Below are 14,985 nucleotides of genomic sequence, written 5' to 3' on the forward strand. Positions count from 1 at the left end.
TATCTCATCTAGTGTTTCTTTGATTTCGTCCCTGTGTTTCGTGGGAGTACAATCTGGAGTAGAATTTGGCAAACGCTTCATTAATTCCTAGTTGTGTCTTGTGACGTGTCCTGTTTTCGTCCAGTATCTCCGTTGGGAGGTGCCTGGGGCGTTCATGCTTACATAGCCAGGCCAGCAGTCTGTTGGATTCCTTATGAGACCTGGTAGTGTATGTCGCAAAGTCAAACTTCTCCAATCTGTCCCAGGAAGATTGGCATTTCTCGCGGGCTTCCTTCAACTTCATTTCAAACTCTGGAGTAATGTTTGAGGTGGATTCTAGGCGGGAGATCTCTTTTTCTTGTGCTTCGAGTTCAGACCTCAATTGCTTGCGAGTGTCTCCAGCTTTTGATATTATTTCTCCTCTAGCCACCACCTTCATGGCTTCCCACAATGTGCTCCAGGTAGATACTGAGCCTTTATTAATGTCGATGTATTCTTCTCGTTTTTCAGCGAGGTCCTCCCTGAACTCCGGGTCGGCGAGGGCCGCTGTGGGCATCCTCCACATGGGGATTGGGGGTCTAGGCCCTGTTAATTGCCATTGCATGATCAGTGGGGAGTGGTCTGAGATTGATCTTCCTAAATATGCTGTGGTTTCTGCCAATGGTATTTGTTCTCTGTCGATGAACAGATAGTCGATTCTCGTGTGGATCTTATGCGGGGCTGAATAATAGGAATAGATCTTTTCAACAGGATGTTGTTCCCTCCAAATATCCACCAAGTCGAGTTGTTGCAGTGTTTATGTCAGAGCACATGTTGCAGGGTTACTTGGATGGGGGGGGTGCTGCTGACCTGTCCATAGAGCCATCAATGACGCAGTTGAAGTCACCCCCCCCCCATATAAAGGTCCTATTTCGGTGGTATGCTATCCTTGAGCTTATTGCTCTGAGGTGTGATGGTATTCTGTGGTTCGGGAAGTACGAATTGACTAGGCAAATTGGAGTCTGTTCGATGGTGCCCCACATTATCACATACCTTTCCTCTTTATTGGACTCGAATCCTTGCAATTGAAAGGGCACATTCGGGTTCACCCATGTGAACACCCCCCTTGAGTATTTGGAGTAGGGGGATCCTCTCCCGGTCCCAGCCCATCGATCTGTTAATTTGGACATGGCATCTTCTGTAAGATGCGTCTCTTGCAACATTGCAATCGAGACCTTTTTCCTGCGGAGATAGGATTGTATTCGATTTCGTCTCAGGTATGAGCTGATCCCTCTCACATTCCACGTCATGACCTTGAGTTGTGACGCCATCGGGTCAATGTTTTAAGGCCGGCTGGCAGCTCCTCTTCTGGAGCCTGTAGTAATGCCAATCCGAGGTTATGAGACCGTTGACGGGAGTAATCGGGTTCTTCGCCCTCCAAGTTATGGCATGCACCCATCCTGTGCTTCTTCAGCGATAGTGGTGTGAAGACTGTATAACTAACAAAACTGTTAACAAAACTCAAACTGGTGCGCCCAGCGACTACATCTTCGTTGTGGTGCTCGGGCGCTCTCGAGCCGTCCTGACCCATCCGGGTATCGGGCGCGAGCTGGGTCAGGCAGGTGGCTGTCCCGACCCGGATTGTCTGCGGGGGATAGGGCTGGTGTCTGGCGGAGAGGCCGAACGAGGGCCGTTTCTATGTAGCTAACTGTTAGTTGGATTACCTTGTGAGGTCCGGTTGATTGTGCTTGTTGTGGCCATTTATGGCAGCGTGTGTCGCGTGCTGACGGTCTAAGAAACTCAAACTTCCATCTGGGGAGCATCTTTGCCATCTGCGAGGTTGTTATCTTCCAGGCACATGTTGGCGGCCGTTCGGTTTTCTAGGAATATGGCACGCCCGTTGAAGATGACTTTCAAGCATGATGGGTAGAGCAGCCTGTATTTCAGGTTTAGTTGTCAAAGTCTTGCTTTTACCGGGACAAAAGAGTTCCTCTCCCTCTGCACTTTCTGAGTGCAATCGGGGTAAATGGTTATTTTAGAGTCGCCATGTTTGATGGGGCCTTCTTCCCTGGAGTGCCGTAGGATAATTTCCCTATCCTGAAAGTTTAGAATTTTAGCAATTATTGGTCGTGGAAATGATCCAGGTGGGGGCCGCTTCTGGAGTGACCTGTGGGCCCTTTCGACCGCGAATCCTTGCGACAGTTTCCCGGCCCCAATCTCTTGTTGTAGCAAGGATTCTACGTAGGCTGTAGTGTTTGGGCCTTCGTCTCCTTCTGGTACTCCTAGGATCCTAATGTTGCCCCGTCTAGCCCGACCTTCGGCCTCCTCGGACCTCTCCTCTAGGATAGCCACTTTCTTCTCTATGTCTGCAACCTTGGACTTCAAGACTGTTGTGCCCCCGCCCCAGCCGTTTCTTCTATTGAAGTCTCGGTGTTTGTCACCCTCTAGGTTAATTGGCGGGCGTCTTGACGCATGAGTTGAATGTCCATTTTAAATTCGTCGATCTTAGAGTCTGTGTGTCGTCAATGAAGCAATAGCCTCCAATATTTGGGAGTGGTTATCCGTGGTTTCCCCCTGTTTCGAGTGGGTAATCTCAGGGGCACAAGAGCGAGCCTGTATGGGGGTTTTTGGCTTGGCGGATACAAATGAGTCCGTGGTGGCTGCTTTCGCTTTGTTCCAGATGGCCATTTTGGAGTCTCGTGATGCTGCCCCTGGGACACTCTAGATGAGTTACCGGTGGGGATATCAGCCGTCTCCCCGTGTGTAAAGTAAGGTGTCAAAAGTCAATGAATCCGAATCGGCAGGGGAGTAGGGGTGTCGCCACTATATCTGTGAGGTCGCCGTCGCTGCCCTTACCTCTGAGCGTCCGACTCGCCAGGGTAGGGAGATGTGGGGGCGCCGTAGTCGCGCTCTTGCAGCTGTTTCTCGCTGTCCTGTGCCTCGGGGCGACACTGGGGAGGAACCTCCGGCGGTAGTGTGCGCCCTCAGCGGGCCATCCACGGCGACGGCTGAGCCCGCGTAGTGTACCTCGGGTGTACAGGTGCCGCTGTGGCGGGCCTCGCCCAGCGGTGAGAAGCAGGATGAGGGCTCTCCCTTTCGATGTTCTGTATGCGATTGTGCTCCGTTGTGTTGTCTCTGCTCGATCTGGCCACCTTAGTGCCCGGATGCCGTTTGATGGCGGCTCCCTTCTCGGAGTTTCTGCTAAGTGGCGCGGGGCGCCATCTTGGATGCGTATGGAAGCGGGGGAGGGAGTATGATTCGAGGACAATTTCCCTGACCAGAGGGTCCGATTTTCCCGGTTGGTCAAGCAAGTTGTGTCGGGGTCAGCTTCTCCCACCTCTGCATCAGCTTTTCGTGGTCGTAGGCACTTCTTATACCGACAAAAAGGATCGAGAAACTGCATCTCGGCCGGAGCTCGGCTATTCAGCCTCTGTACGCCATCGGCTCCAGGCCACGCCCCCCCTGGGGAGAAGTGACGATACCTGCAAAATCATCACATACCCTTCTCCTAAGATGCTGGCTTCCCCATCTCTCCCCACTACAATAATACATTGGCCTACTCTCAAGAAGTGGTTTGTAATGATGGGGAGGGCTAGAGAATGTTTGGGTGTGACGTAACTAAATGGGCTGTCTGCTAGTTGATCGTCCTTGTCCCCTGAGGGAGAGTCGCTCCACATGAGGGCCTCCCGCATTAAACCAACCCTAGGGGGGATGTTGGGTAGCAGCCACACCTCCCTATCCTGATGGGGAAACCCCCACCACCCTCCCCAGGGAGAAGTGACGATGACGATACCCGGCGAATTGTCACTTTTCACAGAAGGAGCAACAAACTTACTTAGTTTTATACCACAGATTCGTCAAGGGTGACAATGGCAAAATATTCAACCTAAGTTTCATGAAGAGAGCACCCGTGAATGGGGATTTTTAGATCCTGCACGTAACGCCTGCATTCCTGAGTTGCTTTATTCACCAGGTAATGCCAAACAGAGGTTAAGGATAAGCAGTCAGCAATTCTATTGCTAAAGGCCCAATCGCTTAAGGCAGTTTTGAAGGCAGTTTTATCTATAGTTGTAGTCTATAATCCGAAGGAGGAGTTGGACACGCAGACGACATAATTCAATATCTTTAATGAAATTATAAATAAAAGGCCTAACCTTTCCTATTGCTAAAGAGAATACCCTACCTATCTAAGGGAACTAAAGGTGCTTGTCAGTTGTCAGTTGTCAAGAAGTAAATGTGTCCTCTATCCAAACTACGTCTGTCTGACCCTTGCACTATATTTTACTAAATTAAATAAGCCAGGATAGTGTCTTATATTCGCCTGGTCTTCTCTTCAAAAAGTCTCTTTATTTACAACCTTTCTCTGTGGTACAGATATTTCTTAACATCTCCTGAGATCAATTCTTGTTGTTCTTCAAAGACACTCTTGGATTTTGTGCTTTCTGTGGTCCTATACTTAGAATGTTTTCTGTGGTGGTGTTTCTACACACTTTTGCCATTCCCTTTAGACTTTTCCCATTCTTTAAAGTCAGGCTTTATTGAGTTGCATTTATCTTGACCCTTTTTTAGGTTTTCTTTGTAATGAATTCTGTCTTAGACTCTCTCCTTTTTTATCCTGACAGTTATATTTCCTGTCTATAATTATGTAGGTTCTATGTCAGACTTTCTCCAGTCTTCCACTATGAAGGTATAGGGTATCTTCCTTTCCTCCCATGGGAGTTGTTTCCAGTCTCTACTTGTTCCCCACCTAGGTTGGGTAAATAAACCAGTTTTGTATATTCTTTTTACTTCTCTTAACTGGTTTCCCCTTTCGATGTCTTGTCCTCAGGAAGTGTCACCCTTCCTATAATAACCTTCTTCTCCAACCAGGTTATGTTACTTGTTTTCTCTGCTTTTTACAATTGCAATTACGCAGTCTTATCTTTACTATTTCGTCCTTCTAACTGGGAAGAGTTTCTTCAGATCGATAATGGTGCCCTGACGGCCTCCGGCTTCTCCTGTTTCCCCCAGTACCTCTCCGTATGCAGGTGAAGGTGGCAGGGCTTGGCTCTCGCTTGGGTACACTTTCTTCCTCCTCTCGCTCTTCGGCTTCTCGTTCTTCATCTGGTCACTGCTGTACGTTGGCACCGATGATCGAAAGCTATCAATGCTTCCCGCAATGGTGATCTCGGCGTCGTCGTTTGGGCGCCCTGCCCACTACACTGCACTTGTGGTCACGCCAGCACCGGATACCTTGTTCCTTCTTTCTCCCCACAATTATTTTTTTGCATCTGCACACGCCGGTGCTCCAGTGTTTTGTACTGGCGTTCTCTGCATCGTTGAAAGTCGCAGGCTCCACAGCTCGTTTTCGCTCCACCTCCACAAGGCCCTCCCCTTAACACCAGGCTCTCTACCTCCTCACCTCGGACTCGTCCCAGTTACATATATGTCTCTTGTTAAAGAGACATTTTCCTTTTCTTTGCCACATGGGTTTTTATTTGCAATGCCTTCAGCCAAATGAAAAGATGTCACATTATTTGTTATACTAGGGAGTCCCATGTATGCATCTATAGTAGGTGGTTTAGGGAGTTCCTCACAGGAACGTGAGTCCTTGTGTCCAAAGGGGGAAGTCTCTCCCGGTGAGGTCCTACTTGCCTTGACCCCTAAGGAGGGTCTTGCGGAGCGTGCTCACCTGCATAGCCTCACGGGGAGTCTCCCCCTCGGGTAAAAGGGACGAATACCTGTGAATAGTGACAGATCTTTCTAATAAGTTTCCCCTATGACAGTTTGTTCCTGTGTAGGATTTAAATTTAGTGATTACTTTTCTGACGGGCGTCCGTTTGAACCCCTTCATTCCTCTTCTTTATGGTTGCTCCACCCTTAAGGTGATATTCCTGGTTGCCACCTATTCTGCTAGACGCTTATGTGCGCTCCATGTTGTATCTGTTAAACCTCCAAATTCCAAAGAGAAGGTGACATTGAGAGTGAAGCCATTCTTACTTCCGAAAGAGGTCTTGGATTTATTTCTCTCAAAAGATCAATTTTCTTGTGTTTTCCTCCGCCCCATTCTTCCGAGGCAGAGGAAGGGTTCCATCGGCTGGATCCAGTGCAGGCTCTCAACTATTACGTCTCTTGGATGAGGGACATCAGGGAAGATGAACAGCTTTTTGTTGGTATGCTGATCCACGTACTGGCCGGGCTGTGACTAAACAGACCCTGCCAAGGTGGATCATCCTCTGCATCTCAAAATGCTGTGATCTGGCTGGAAAGGATTTGCCTGAAAGTCTCAGAGCATATTCTACCAGAGGCTTCCCTGTCTTGGACATCTGCCAATCGGCAACATGGGCTTCTCTGCATGCGTTTGCAAAGCATTACTGCTTGAATTCCTGTTGAGGACAGGAGTCCTGCAGTGTTTTCTGGTCTATGTGGTGTCCTTTTGCTCTCCTTCCTTCTCCAGATCCATGTACTGCTATTGCAGTCTATTCTAGACGAGGAATCAATGGGAGGAAAGAATCCATCAGAAGAACAAATTACTTCACCTCTTGGTTAAATTCTTTCTGCTGGAAGTCCCCCCCCCCCCCCCACCCCCCACTCGTCCCCCCACAGATTCCTCATCGCCCTCCCAACCAGTCCCACTTTGGTCCATAGCTACCACTTGATCGGTTAGGTGATCCCTCACCGTCTCAGTACTAAGGGAAAAGGGTGAAACTGAGGTCATGGGGCGCAGCGCCTCCACATATACTTGCCCCAACGTCATGTTCAGCACGGATCGCGTAGGAAGTCGCAGGAGGAACATCCATCAGAAAAAATATTACACAGAGGCAAATCATTTGTTCTTTACTAGACAAACTCTCAAATACAGTAACACTGATGATCCCTGGACACTGATATGAAATATAGTGTTTGAACATGTCCTTAAAGGATGATGGAGAAAAAGTCAGAGATAAAACTTTGAAAGAAAAGTGTGTTTTATTGTACAGCACAATTATTTGCAGTTCATACGTATATCACGTCAAGAAAACAAAAGCAGTTTTAACTATATTGAAAAGTCATTTATGAAAGTAATATATGTTTTAAAAGTGGAAAACGGAGTACAGCTGTCACTTCCTACTTTGTATAAAGTTATGCTTTTCTTTAATTTGCTGGTTCTTGTGCAGTCGTGCATGCAGTTAGTAGGGTTTTAGCCTCCGGCTTTGCTAGAAGGAAGATTTGTAGACAGGCTTATTAATGCAAGTTGTTTATCTGCCTCTTTATTTTCTAAATTCTGATGTATTGTCACTATGAATAATTGTAGAGCATGCAAGTTCCTAGGTGTTTCTTTTCCGCCTCTCAGAGAACACTTTTGTTCCTTTTGGTGTCTTCTCTACCCACAACTTCAGTCTGTGTGTTAAAGGCTTGAAACATTTACAAGTTGAAAGTTATGCGATGGGTGAGAGTTGGTATCCAAGACAGAAGCACCAGCCACAATCATATACTTTAATACTTTTTATTAGTGCGTAATAATGATTTAATCTAATTTATTTTGAAATAGATGTTTCTGCTTGTGCTATTTGCCATTTAAACAGATTTCAGAAAAATATATTCCTGGCTGTTTGTCTATTTAACATACAGAACTACATGAGAAACTATTAACAGCTGGGATATATTCCACGAGAGTTCCAGGTGACTTCAGATAAACAAGAGCAAAGCTTGACTTATCTGCAGTGTCACTCAGAGCCCCAGGGTGGAATACATAGTCCTTTAGTTGCATAGTTACCCTTCTTCAATGCTATGCTGTGTGCATAAGCCACCTGGGGCGCAGTGCAGCTCTGCTTAGCGCCATTGCATACTCATATGCCAGACATCACGTTGAGGCCAGCATACATTGAGTCACTGCACCCTATGACCTCATTTCCTTTTCCCACGCACAGGCAGTATGCTTCGGGAACGCCATTTAGCTTAGCTAATTTACCTGGGTTATTCCTATCCTCCGTAGGTATCAGGCTTCAACCTCTGCTCGGACAGCAGGAAGCAAATGTTTGTGTCGGAACTCTCGCAGGTTAGGTGTCTATTGTCTTGTGGAGGGGGTCATAACACAGCTGGTTGTGGTTCTTGCAAGACTTTCCACTCTTAAGTCCCTCAGGCAGCTTGGTATTGAGCTCTTTAGCTACTACTACCATGGTGGTCAGAGTACACCTTCCAAGTCCCCAAAGCCGAGCCGAAGAAGGCCATGGTTGGAAGAGCATGTGGAGGAACATTCTCCTTTCCAAAAGGACAAGATTTCGAAGCAGCTTTGGAAGAGGTTTCGCTCCCCTTGTGACTCTGTTATGTCCTATTCTCTTCAATCCCACAACAAGATTGTACAGCTTCTCACAACACCAGAGTGTATATAGAATGTGGAGAGAGTGAGGGTTCCGAAAACGGTGGTGAGTGAGCAACCGTTGGTCAATGGCAGAAGAGAGATCAAGTAAGATGAGGACACAAAGGGTTTTGGAATCGAGGTTGGAGAGCAGGTCTTCACGGATGTTCAGGAGACCAGTTTCCTTGCTTCTGGCAGCTATGATCCAGACTGATGGTCGTGGAGACAACCAACCGATTCAGTGTGAAGATTGAGCTCGGAGATGGCCAGCTTTTCCAGGAGTTTGCCCAGGAAGGGAGTGATGGAGATTGGGCGATAGTTAGCTGGGCAGGAAGGGTCGACAGAGGGTTTCTTAAGAAGAGGGTGCACAAGGGAGTGCTTCAGGGGGGAGGGGAAGACTCCAGTGGCGAAGGAGTGGTTACAGAAGTCAGCAATAGCAGGAGCCAGGGTGTCAATGTGGTCCTTGATGGTTTTGGAGGAACAGGGGTGAACCTTTCATAGGTCGGACTTGTCTAGAAACCTTGTCTGGGGAGAACAGGGGAAAGGCAGAGAGGGAAGGAGGAGAGGTGGCCGAAGAAGGGCCAGAGGAAGAGCAGGGAGTAGATGGAGGAGTGGGAGAGGAAGAGAAAGAGGACAGGATGTCCTGAGTTTTAGAGATGAAATGAGAAGCCAAGGCCGTGCAGAGGTAGAGACTGTAGCAGGATTGGCCAGCTCCTTGCAGATTTTAAAGAGTTTGGCCGAGTTGTTAGATGCCACAGAGATGCAGGCTTGGATGTGGGCTCTCTTCTTGGTGCAGACAGCCGGTATTGCCTTTGGAGCAGGCTGCAGGCCAGTTTGTCAGAGGATGTACGAGAAGCACGCCATTTCCTCTCAGCCACCCTGCACTTGCATTTAAGGGTGACGAGGTTTGAGTCATACCAAGAGTTGCACTTGGCTTTGGGCTTCAAGCGGATCCTCATGACGGGGGCAAGAACATCGAGAGTATCAAATTTAGTAGAGTGGAGCATGGAACGGGCTGTGTCAGAATGTGTCCGAATGTGAGTCAGCCAAGGGGGGGTGAGGAGAGAGGAGTGGTGAGAGGGATCAAAAGGGGAAGGTCTGAAGAGATCAGAACATCCAGAGTGTGCCCTGCAGAGTGAGTCGGGCCAGACAGGAGAATAGAGAGTGAGAGTCAGAGGTTGCGAAAGAGTCCAGAGGAAGGACAGGAAGCATCCAGGCGGATGTTAGTCTTCAAGAAGGAGAAGTTGAGTGGTCGAGGCCACAAAAGGGAAGGGGAGAGGTCCGCCCACTCGGAGAGGAAGGAGGAGATCTGACCAGGTGGCCGATGGATGCTAGCCACAGTAAGGGAATGGCCAGGAGAGAGAGAGCCTGCAGACGAGGTATTTGAAAGAGGAATAGGCCTGCGTATGAATGACAGAGGCAGGAATCCACTCAGGGAAGATCAGGGCTACACCCCCTCTGGAACGGTTGGATCTGGGTGCAGAGAGGATCTTGTAGCCATGAGGGAGGAGAGTGTCAAAGCTTGTGACAGAGTTGGCCGTGAACCATGTCTCAGTGAGACCAAGGGCATCAAGGTCAAGTTCCTCCAAGAGACGGCAGATGTCAGAGGAGTGTTGACAGCTGAACAAGAGTTCAATATGTGTCAATATGGAGAAGGTTGCCATCCTTGAAAGACTTACGGGGAGGGGTACAAATCAGAGGTACGCCCTGCGGAGGTGTAGAAGCGGCCCGAAGGGGGGCAGAAAAGGAAGGAGGAGAGGGCAAAGTAGCCAAGGAGGAGACAGCAGGGGGAGGCGAGAAAGCCGTGGAGGGGAGAGGGGGGACAGCAGGAGAAGAAAGGGAATTGATGAGGCGCGGGAAGCGTCTATCAAAGAGGAGAAGGTTAGCTTGAGGGCATTGGACTAAGATGGTACCATTCAAGTAAGCATTAATGATGCCCTTAGAGGAGTGGAAGGAGGCCAGGAGAGCCTTCCACTGGGTGCCACCATTAATGGGAGAGGAAGAGAAGGGGGAGAGCACAGAGATCATATGGAGAGTCCATAGGTCTGGCGAGGGAACGACAAAGAGGATTTCCATGAAAGTTTGCCTGGAAGAGACACTGTTATAGGTGTCAGCGATAGGGAGGCCTGGGTTGGAGACTAGGATGTCCCTTTTAAACTTCTTCCTACCAGATTTAGTGAGGAGAGCAGGATAGTCGCTAGAGAAGCAGTTAGAAAATATGGGGGAGACAGAGAGCACCATAGAGTAGGTAGGGAGAGGAGAGAAGAGCAAGGGAGGGGCTAGGGGAGAACACTAGGGAAGGACACAGGCAGGGTGCAAGCAGACGAGACAAGTTGACAATCTGACAAGGCAACAGATGCTTAGATAGTGGTTGAAAGGTTCACTAGATAAGTGCTTTGTTAGGAGACAAAACCATAGAACGGCACTACTTTATAATGCAATTTTTTTTAATACAGAGAAAACACACCTACGTTTTAGAGTCCTGAATAGTGGGAGGGAAAAGGCCTAGGTTTCACAATGCAATTTGAAATACTTTCACAATGCAATTTTAAATTTGGTTGTCTTGAGAATCTTGTATGGGAGCCGGCAGTGTTGCCTGTTCAATACTTGTCTCCTGGCGTGTCCCAGTATGCTTGTTACATCTAACAAACGGTTCCATGGTATTCGCTTTTCCTACCAGGCTGAAGCATCAGCCGCCGCTGCCCCATAGGCCCTTGACACAATTGGAGGAGGAACTGCCACACACCCATACCAACAACGACACAGATAAAATGGCCACCCACGAGCATGAGGATTACGTCCCTGCTGACAGGGAACCTTTCAGCACCGAAGAGCTCACCAGGGCTTCGCTGCCGGACTTGATTGGATAATTTCATGCCATGATTTTGAGAGCGTCCAAACTGTTCAGCCTGATGAAGGAGGAGGAGGAGGACTATGCCCTCCAAGAGAGGCAGGCTGCAGAAGAAATATAGGGTTCTGGACTCGGCCCCCAGGTGCATGAGGTCCCAGCCTTCTTCACACTCTGTGGTGTCGGCCACCGCCAGGAAGCATTCTTCCAACCCATCTTCTTCCATGGTTCAAGAGGGAAAGATGTGGTGGGCAAACGCATCATTTACACTGCGACTTCCACTGTAAAAGTAGCCAATGCCCTTGCCATTTTGTCCTGCTTCAATAGGAAGTGCTGGTATAAAATCAGACCAATTTTGGACTTCATGCCGGACGACGAGAAAGCCAAGGCCGTGGACCTATTTCAGGAGGTTGAAGTGGCCTCTGCCCACACCATCACATTGGAAATTGCGAACTCTGGATTCTGTCAGATGGGCAATGAGATGGCACTCTGGCACCAGGGTTGGCTGAAGCCCACGAACTTCAGGGCAGACATACAGTCCAAAGTGGTGGACATGCTCTTTGAATGGGACAATTTGTTCAACAAGATGAGACGCTTCGGGCGATTGATACGGTGACGGCTCACTCGCTGAGGACACTGCACCGGAGGAGATCATCGTCCTTTCCATCATGAAAGGGGGAAGTCCTGCACATCATCCAGGGGGTATACTACCCCCTATAGTCAGCCCTCCCGCTCCACGACCCAGGAAGCCTACTGAGGCTGCTCACAGGCAGACAGCAGCGGAAACCAGCATCATTGTTGCCTGCAGGCCAGGACGCAGACACATCTGCACGCCTGAACTGGCTGTGGATCTGGGCCCCTTCTGCACCCCAGTGGGAGTCCGGCTAGCGTACTTTGTCGACCAGTGGAAGTCCATCACCATGGACAAGCAGGTGCTGGATGTTCCTCATCAAGGGTACACATTGGAATTCCACCACAACTGCCCTCGAAATTCTGACTGTTGCTCTCCAAAAACTACACTTGGCTCAACAGCTGCAGGAGGTTTGAGCTATGTTAAGGAAAGGGGCCCATAGAACCGGTCCCTCAGAGACTCCCGGGCTCCAGCGTGTACTCCAGATACTTTCTGGTATGGAAATAGTCAGAAGGGGGGCAGCCGATCCTAGACTTGAGATGCCTCAACAAGTACATGAAGTCCCAAACGTTCAGGGATGGTCATGTTGCAGTACGTGCTCCACCAGCTGGAGGGAGGGGATTTTCTGGTGACTATGGACCCGGAGGATGCCTACTTTCACATCCCCATTCACCCAAAACATCAGAGGTTCCTGAGAGTTGTGGTCCTACCCCTCAGCGTCATGGGTGTTCAGAGTGCTTAGCCCCGATGGCAGCGCATCTACGCTTCAAGGGCATCCACGTCTTCAAATATCTGGATGACTGGCTCATTCACTCCCTCTGTCATTCACTGGCAAAGCAGCAAACTGCAGAAATCATTTGCCTTCTGCAAGGGCTTGGATTCTTCATCAATTTTCCAAAGTCCTGTGTGGAGCTGTCGCAGAATGTTCTGGTCCTGGGCACCTGTCTCAGCACAGTGGGAGGAGAGGGTGACAACCTGGGGAAGGTGCAGCGCCTGTCGTCGACACAATCTGCAACAGTACCAGCCATCAAGTCGCTGTTGGGCATGATGTCCTCCTGTATCCACCTTGTCCCCTTTTGTAGGCTCCAGATGGGGCCTCTTCAGGAGTTTCAGGATGCAGGGTGTTTGCAGGTCACAGCGGCTTAGATGGAAAAATTGCCCTCACCATGGAGTTCCAACAAGCTCTGCGATGATGGCGAGTACGCACACCTCACACGCAAGAAGCTCCCTTTCAGACCCCACTGTACCACGCTGCAGTCACCTTGGATGCATCCCGGGAAGGGTGGGGGGGGCAGTCAAACGCCTGAGGCATCTGGCTCATGGAGAAGGACCTCCATGTCAACTTTCTTGAGGTTCATGCAGTCTTCAGAGCCCTCAAATCCTTCCAACCTCAGCTGCGGGGGAAGGTGGTGTGGATCTTCACGGACAACACCGCCACCATGTTGTACATATGGATGCAGGACGTGCTCCCCCGCTCCCTCACTGGAAGCCTAGCCCCTGGGACACTGGACCATTCTTCAGGACATGTTCCTCATACCCTTTCACCTGGCAGGCACCAAGAAAACCATTGCAGACTCTCTCAGCAGGGAGCTTTGGTCCTGCCACAAGTGTGAACTTCAGCAGGTGCATATTTCCATGCTATTCCACAAGTGGGGTCACCCCCAGAATGACCTCTTCCCGATAACAGCCAACTCCAAGTGCTAGAGGTTCGCTTGCAAGTATCCTCATCTGAAGAGCCTGGGGCATGCCTTCTCGTTCCCGTAAGACAGGCTCTCCATGTACGCATTACCTCCGATTCTGCTCCTGCTATGTGTTATCAACACACTCAGACAGTACAATTGCAGGGTGATCCTCATTGCTCCAGTATTGCCATGGCAGGTCTGATACCCGGACCGGCTCTGTCTGTCATGGGCTCCGTCCATCCGGCTATCTCCACTTCCCAATTTTCTCTTCATAGAAAACTGAACGATACTGCACCACGACCCAGCATCCCTGAGCCTCGCGGCCTGGCTCCTGCAGCCATAGAGTTCGAGCGCTTTTCCCTACCGCCGTAGTGCAAGAAGATACTGGCCAAGGCTAGAACTTCCTCTACACTGTCTTGTTACGCCATAAATAGAAACACTTACTCATTGTGGTGCACGACTCAGAAGATTACGCCTCTGAGAATCTGCTTTTGCTGGCCAAGGATGGCATGGCTCCTACTTGTAGTAAGGTACATCTAGCTGCCATATCACTGAATACCCGAGAACCTGGTAAGCCCTCCCTGTGGTCGCACAGGCTCGTCAAGGAGTTCCTTAAGGCCTCTTCAGGACTTTTCCATCAGTGAAGGCTCTTGCTCTGGCTTGGCAGCTCAATGTGGTTTTGACTAAACTCGTGGGGCATCCATTTAAACCGATGCATCAGGCCCCCCTGAAGTTTCTCTAGTTGAAGACTGCTTTCCTTGTGGCCATCGCCTCGGCCAGGCGACTCGGGGAAATCCAGGTCCTCTCCTGCAAGTAGCCATACTTGTCCTTACATGGTACTAAAGTGGTGCTGCGGATACACACCCCTTTTTTTGCCAAATCTCCCTTCAGAGTGCCATCTCAACAAGCCTCTGGTTCTGCCAGTGTTCTCTCCAAATCCTTCAGCACCCGCTGAAAGGGTGTTGCATTCGCTGGATGTTGCTCATGCCTTGAAGTTTTATGTGGCACGCATGAAGGGTTTTCTAACGGCTTCTCAATTGTTTGTCAATTTTGGGCCTGTGAATCAATTACAGGAAGGCCTTGTCTAACATCTGCAGGACTCCTACATGGCGGTCCACCCACACCTTCCCGAGATTCTACTGTGTCGACAGGGATTCCAGGGAGGAGGGAGTGATAGATGTGGTCTGGCCCTCAAATGCCATCCTCTTTTGGTGGCTGTTTTCCCACTCTTTCACATGCCTTGTCGGACTTGCCAAATAAACCACTCTTTCAGACAACAGATGCCTGTCCTTGTTGGAAGTTCCACCACAAGGCGCATTGTTCTGCATCATGGCCAATGAAGCTCCAACGTTGGTTGGTAATAAGCTTGCTAGCCTAAGTATCAATGGTGTTGCAGTTGATCACGTCGTTGATTGGAAAACGAGGCAGACGATCATGTGATGGGCATGTGGCAAAAAGTACTAGTGGCACTACAGTCAACACAGAGTGTTAAAGCCTGGCCATCATTTATGTTTTTGAAGGGTCCCAGTTGTTTTCATAGAGAGAAATG

At 49.4% G+C, this 14,985-nt stretch overlaps 1 protein-coding gene across 8 annotated transcripts in view; it reads left to right on the forward strand.

The window, feature by feature from the left end:
- The window catches only part of MYO6 (myosin VI), a 1,279,197-nt gene that overhangs the window by 1,081,447 nt on the left and 182,765 nt on the right, over nt 1–14,985 (forward strand). The gene's annotated exons all lie outside the window — the stretch shown is intronic.

This window comes from Ambystoma mexicanum, chromosome 4p (genome assembly GCF_040938575.1).
Source record: "Ambystoma mexicanum isolate Mex_15411 chromosome 4p, UKY_AmexF1_1, whole genome shotgun sequence".
Classification (NCBI taxonomy): Eukaryota; Metazoa; Chordata; class Amphibia; order Caudata; family Ambystomatidae; genus Ambystoma; species Ambystoma mexicanum.